Source organism: Carlito syrichta, unplaced genomic scaffold (genome assembly GCF_000164805.1).
Source record: "Carlito syrichta isolate Samal-C Ts95f unplaced genomic scaffold, Tarsius_syrichta-2.0.1 Scaffold309418, whole genome shotgun sequence".
NCBI classification, from domain to species: domain Eukaryota; kingdom Metazoa; phylum Chordata; class Mammalia; order Primates; family Tarsiidae; genus Carlito; species Carlito syrichta.
Genome location: NW_007253514.1, coordinates 656,958 through 663,617, shown reverse-complemented (window position 1 = coordinate 663,617; position 6,660 = coordinate 656,958).

The window sequence follows — 6,660 nt, the reverse complement described above, 5'->3', positions numbered from 1 at the left end:
GAAACCAAGTAAATAAGAAGTCTTTGTAAATACAAAAGCATGGAGCAAACATTAGCATGTTGAGTTTCACCAACCTATGAGCCTAATCATAGTCTCATTAACTTCATTATAAGTCTCCAGGCCAGTTGCAGTGACTTCCTGTAATCCCAGCACTTTGGGAGACCGAGGTGAGGGGATCACCTGAGCCCAGGAGTTCAAGAACAGCCTGGGCAACTCAGCGAGACCACATCTCTACAATTAAAAAAAAAATTAACTATGAGGGGTAGCAGGTGCCTGTAATTTCAGCTACTTGGTAGTCTGAGGTAGAAGGGTCACCTGAGCCCAGCGGGTCAACTCTGGAGTGGCCATGAGAGTGTCACTGCACACTCTAGCCTGAGCGATGGAGTGAGACTCCAACTCAAAAAAAAAAAGTCTCCAATGTTGAGCAAATTCTGCTTCTGACTTAATTACAGAGAGGCAACCATTTTTTAAAAGATGTACATATTGTAGTTTTTTTATTTTAGTGATTTATTTTATTTTAGTGATACATAATATTTGTACATTTTATGGGGTACAAATGTGATATTTTATTACATGCATAGAACATATAATGATCAAATCAGAGTATTAGGGATATCTATCACCTTGAGTATTTAGCATTTCTACGTGCTATGAATATTTCAAATCCTCTCTTTTGGCTATTTTGAAATATACAATACACTGTTGTTAACTATATTAACCCTACACTGCTATTGAACATTAGAATGTGTTCCTTCTATCTAACTATATGTTTATACCCATTAACCAATCTGTCTTCATTGCCTCCTTCTCACACACACACACACACACACACACACACACACACACACACACACAACAATTCCCAGACTCTGAAATCTATCACTTTACTCTCTAAGTCTATGACATCAAAAATTTTAGCAGCCACATATGAGAGAGAACATGCTATATTTGTTTTTCTGTTCCTGGCCTGTGTCGTTTAACATAATATCCTCCAGTTCCATCCATGTTAATGGGATTTCACTCTTGTCATGGCGAAATAGTACTCTATTGTGAATATATGCCACATTTTCTTTATCCATTCATCTATTAGTGGACATTTAGGTTGATTTCATATTTTGGCTATTGTGAATAATGTTGCACATGGGAATACAGGCATCTCTTTGATATTCTGATTCCTTTTCCTTTGGAGAAATACTCAGTACTGGGATTGCTGGATTATATGGTAGTTCTATTTTCAGTTTTTTGATAAATCTCCACAATGTTTTCCATAGTAGCAGTACTGATTTACATTTCCACTAAGAATGTATGAGTTACCTTTTCTCTGCATCCTCACTAGTGTCTGCTTTTTTCTTATTAATAGCAGTCATTCTAGCCAGGGTAAGATGATATCTCATTGTGGTTTTGATTTGCATTTCCCTGATTAGTGATGTTGAGCATTTTTTCATATACTTGTTGGCCATTTCTGTGTCTTCTTTTAAGAAATGTCTATTCATGTCTTGTGCCTACTTTACAATGGGGTTATTTGTTTTTGTGTTGTTGAATTGTTTGAGTTCCTTGTTTGGTCTGAATATGAGTCTCTTGTCATACAAATAATTTGCAAATAGTTTCTCTCATAAGCATAATTTGCAAATAGTTTCTCCCATTCAACAGATTGTCTGTTCACTCTGTTGTTTTCTTTGCTGTATAGAAGCATTTTAGTTTATTATAACCCTATTTGTCTATTTTTTGGTTTTATTGTCTCTATTTTTGAGGTCTTAGCCTTAAAATTTCTGTCTAGACAAATGTCCAGCAGTGTTTCCCCTATGTTTTCTTCTAGTAGTCTTACAGTTTTGAGTCTTATATTTAAGTCTTTAATTCATTTTGCATTGATTTTGAATATGGTAAGAGATTAGTCTATAGTTTTATTCTTCTATATGGATATGTTGTTTTCCCAGTGCCATTTCATTTGTATACCTAACCCTGAATTTTACCCATCTTTAAAAGAAAAATGAAATAATAATAATAATAATACATTCCATTAAGTTTTTTAAAAAGTGTCCTTTTCCCAATGTATGTTCTTTGCATCTTTGTCAAGAATCAGTTGTCTATAAATGCATAGATTTATTTTTGGGTTTGCTATTTTGTTCCATTGGCCTTTGCATCTGTTTTTTTCAATGCTGTGCTGTTTTAGTTACTATAAGCTTGTAATATGCTTTGAAGTCAGGAAGTATGATAACTCTAGCTTTGTTCTTTTTGCTCAGGATTGTTTTGACTATTCAGGCTTTTTGTTTGTTTGTTTCCACACAAATTTTAGAATCTTTTTTTTTTCTATTTCTGTGAAAAAAAAATGGCAATAGTATTTTGATAGGGAATACACTGAATCTGTAGAGTGCTTTAGGTAGAACAACCATTTTATAAAATTCCCCTTAAAAATATATTTTGGGAATTCCTGGAAATGCTGTATACTCTTAGAATCAATAAAGACTGCCACTCTATGTGGCAGTGAGCACTGCTTCAGGTCCTGACAGTTCAACATCGCTGTCTGTGACAGCATTGAATCTATGTCGAAAATGCCACGGCTGATATGAAACAAAACCACTACCCCTTGAAGCCAGGAGGAAATAGCTTCTTCAATGTTATACTTAGCTGGCAGGGAGGGGTCCCACAGCAAACATCTCAAACTCAAAGCATCATAACCATTTGTGACCCAATGTCTACCTCCCAAGATTCATACAAGCCCACAGGATGGTAAGAATAGAATAAATGCTGACCCTAGCTACCCCCTTGCATCCAGAACCAGCTCTTATTTCTGGCATTCAGTCCTGTCTTGAAATCTGTGTCACTTCTCTTAGGGCAGTCATCTCAACTGGGGACAATTTTGCCCTCAGGGTACATCTGACCATGTCTGGGAGGAAGATATTACTGGAATTTAACGGGTAGAGGCTAAGGATATTGCTATACTCTTCACAATGCACAGAACACTGGTACACATCAAAGGATTATCTAGTCCAAGATACCAATAGTGCTAATGTTCAGAAATCCTGTATCAGGGTGATTTCTTTCTCAGAAATCCTGTTGTCCTTCCTTCTGAGTTGGCCTCTGTGGACTCTATTCTTATCTATAAAAGCATGTTTCTTTGTGTCTAAACTCCAAAGTAGGTAGAACTTAAGTCTTGGTCCTGTCCTTGACCCTCATGTAATTCAGCAGATAAAAATAGTGATGCAGTAGGGTTTTCTCCTCTCTTACCTGAAGCATGCAAGCTCCAGCCCCTGCCTGAGTTATACTGAAAGTAAATCAGCAGATTCTTTTATTCAACAAATATTTAATGAGCACCCACTATGTAGTAGGCACAGCTGGATTAGATACATAATGATTTTTTTTTGAGTCAGGGTCTCACCTGTCACCCAGACTGGAGTGCAGTGGCACAATCACAACTCATCACAGCCTTGAACTCCTAGATTCAAGCAATCTGCCTTCCTCAGCCTGTTGAGTAGCTGAAACTAGTCATACACCACCATGCAGTGCTAATTTTTTTTTGTAGAAATGAGGTCTTACTGTGTTCCCCAGGCTGGTCTTGAACTCCTAGGCTCAAGCAATCCTCCCGCCTTGGTCCTAAAGTGCTGGGATAACAGGTGTGAACCACTGTGCCCAGCCTAGATATATAATGGCTAACCAAACACACATTACCGCTGTCCTCATGGAGCTTACAGTATGAAGACAGAATAAAACAGTAAGGCAGTGAATTTTAATACATGTCATGGAGGAAAAGCATAGGGTACTATGAGGGCAAATAATGGAAAGAACAAAATTTAGGTAGGAAAGGCAGAGAATGACTTTCTAAAGAAGTAATCTCTGGGTTGAGGCCTGAAGGAGGCATAGAAGTTAGTTCAGTAAAAAAAAAAGCAGGAGGAAGAAAATGTGCAAAACACTCTTGTGTGAGAAAGAGATTGGTATCATCAAACAGCAGAAAAAGCGAATGTGTGGGTACATGTGACATGGTCTAATTTGCATTTTTGAAAACATCTCTCTGGCTGTCAGGTGAATGGTGGGTTGCAAGTAGAAGTGAGAGAACCAGAAAAAGGCAAATGCCATGGCCCTAGAGTCAGGTAGCAGTGGCCTGGCCTGCAGGATAATGGTGAAGGTAGGACCAGAGGTCTTGGAATAAGGTTCTACCTCTAAGGATGGGCAGTGGCTGAGATGCTTTGGGAGAGCAAATATCACTACCTGAACAACTTCCTAGATTGCAGCCTACCAGAAATCAATATTCACCTTTCCCCGCTCAGCATTTATATTGGGGAAAAGCCACACACATCACGGAGAAGTATCTTTTTCTACATTGTAATTGACTTATTTTTGCTGCTTCTTCAATTAGTTGAAATAGTGAGTGGTTATATTTATTTAATTATTTATTATTTATTTATTTATTTATTTATTTATTTATTATTTATTTGTGGCTGTGGGGATAGAGGGAGGGGAGAAAATAAATGACTTGCCACAAAACCCAATTTCCTGTTTTCAAGAGCCATTCATCACTATCTCGATTCAATGCCCTTTCTTTCTATAGTCAGGCTGACCAAGAGCAGTCTATAGCCAGGGCCTTGGAATCTTTTCCCTGAAAAGTCTTACGATTAAGCCTGGGCCAGGCATTTTGAGCTCATAATCCTTAACCTCAAGGTGAGCCCCAGTTGGAGTTAAGGATGCCTGGTGGGGTGATAGCAAGACCTCTCCTTTCTTGATGAGCTGCTTTCACAGGGGTATGCCAGCACCAAAGAACCTGAGCTCACAAGGAAAATCAGCTCATCTGCCTTCACTGTCATGGGTGGCAGCTGTCATCTCTTCAGAGGGCTCCATCTAATATGTCAAGGCCACTGCTATCCAGGCCAGAAGGGATAAGCAGGCATAGACCTGGATCTGTGGGGCAGGAGAAACTAAGCCTACAGCAGGGGTGATCTACCTGGGAATACTGAGTCCCCAGAGCAACGTGCAGAAGACCCCCAAGCTCAGCTGTGTTCAGAAAATGCAGGGACCAGTTATAGGGGAAGTTCAGGTACAAGGATTCAGTGAGCAGATAGTGAGACCTGATTGGCAACAAGAACCATAATCCTTGACCTCAAGAAGTTGACATTCAGTATGAGAAGCAGGCAAGTAGATTAACAGTGATAACCGGATGAGTCCTGTGATGGAAAGGAACATACAGTGTTATGAGGGGTGGAAAAAGAGACAGGAAGAAGCTCCTAAGTCTGCCTGGGAAATCAGGAGGCATTCAGGAGGAGGTGATAACTCTTTGTTCCACAAACATCCCACTGGAATCACCAGAGTTTAATTAACTGCACTTAGAAAAACAAACCGAAATGCCAACAGTACATTTTTAGAGATACACCTACTCCATTATTCATCTTAAGAGAATGATCAAGTGCAATTAATTTCCCTCATGGATTTTTTTTCCTATAAAATGATCCCTGAGGAGTGAATTTTCAAATAGAAAAGTGTTCTTTTCGAGGCAGATTGCTTTCAATTTGGTATTTAAACCAGGCTCTGGAAGTGCTGGCGCTAAGCAGAAAGTTTGTCCTTGAAGTACACTTGAAGAAGGTTCAGGGATAGGGAGTCTTTGCAGGAGAGAGAACAGGCAGATAAAATGTGGGTTGGGCCACACCTGCCCAGCCTAGGTGTCCCCTCAGGGACACATTCTGGGGATAATTGTGGTGCCAAGGAGGCCACAGTGCCCTCTGTCTGATGCCCCACAGCCCAGGCCAGAAACAAGGTGTACTTCCAAAGCCCTGGTCAAAGACTCCTTGTCAGAAATTAGAAAATTCTGGGATTACTTTTACTAAAACCAAACTTTTAAAGAAAACCTTAAGTATTATACTTCATCTTGTTTATTTTGGAGCAAAACACAATGCAAACTGCCACTTCCCTCCTCCTAGTTTTTAGAAAGAGAAAAAGGAAGTCAGCTCACAGATCTTCACTGCACACTTACAGTGAAGACATTCTGCAGGTCCTGGGGAATGCAGGGAGCAGGGACCAAAAGAGACTTATATCAACTTAGAAGACATAACTTCTTGCCATTTACAAAGCCTCTTCACCTACATTACTCCATAGGAGTCTCTCCAGCAACTCTCTGAGGTAGTGGGATCAGTGCAGATCACTGACATTAAAGAACTGAGAGAATATTCAAATAAATTCATGAAATAAATGAGTGATGCAATCAACAGAAAGTATTCTGAAGAAATTATTCTGACATTGAGATGCAATTATAACAAAAACAAGATTCAGATATCATAAGCAAGTGTGATCAATCCTTAAAAGAATGGGGTAAGTCTAAATAAAGTCACAAATGAGCTTCTAGATCATCTGGTAATCTAGACAATGAAGGGGAGGGGATCATCTGAACACACTGGAACATGTTCTTCTGATTGACATTGACAATGACAACATAGAACATTGATGAAAACTAATTAAAGAATATGGCCACTTCAGAGAGTGTTTAATACAAGTACCATACAAGAATACTTGAAGTCTTACTATATACACAAAACTTAATAAAGCGTTTTCCAAAATTGACAATTCTAAAAATTTACACAATAATCAGTAAGGCTAAAAAAATCTCAATAATCTCAATAATAAAAATTTTTATCAGCATATTCTCTCTATAGACAAGAATATCACAAAATCATTGTCCTG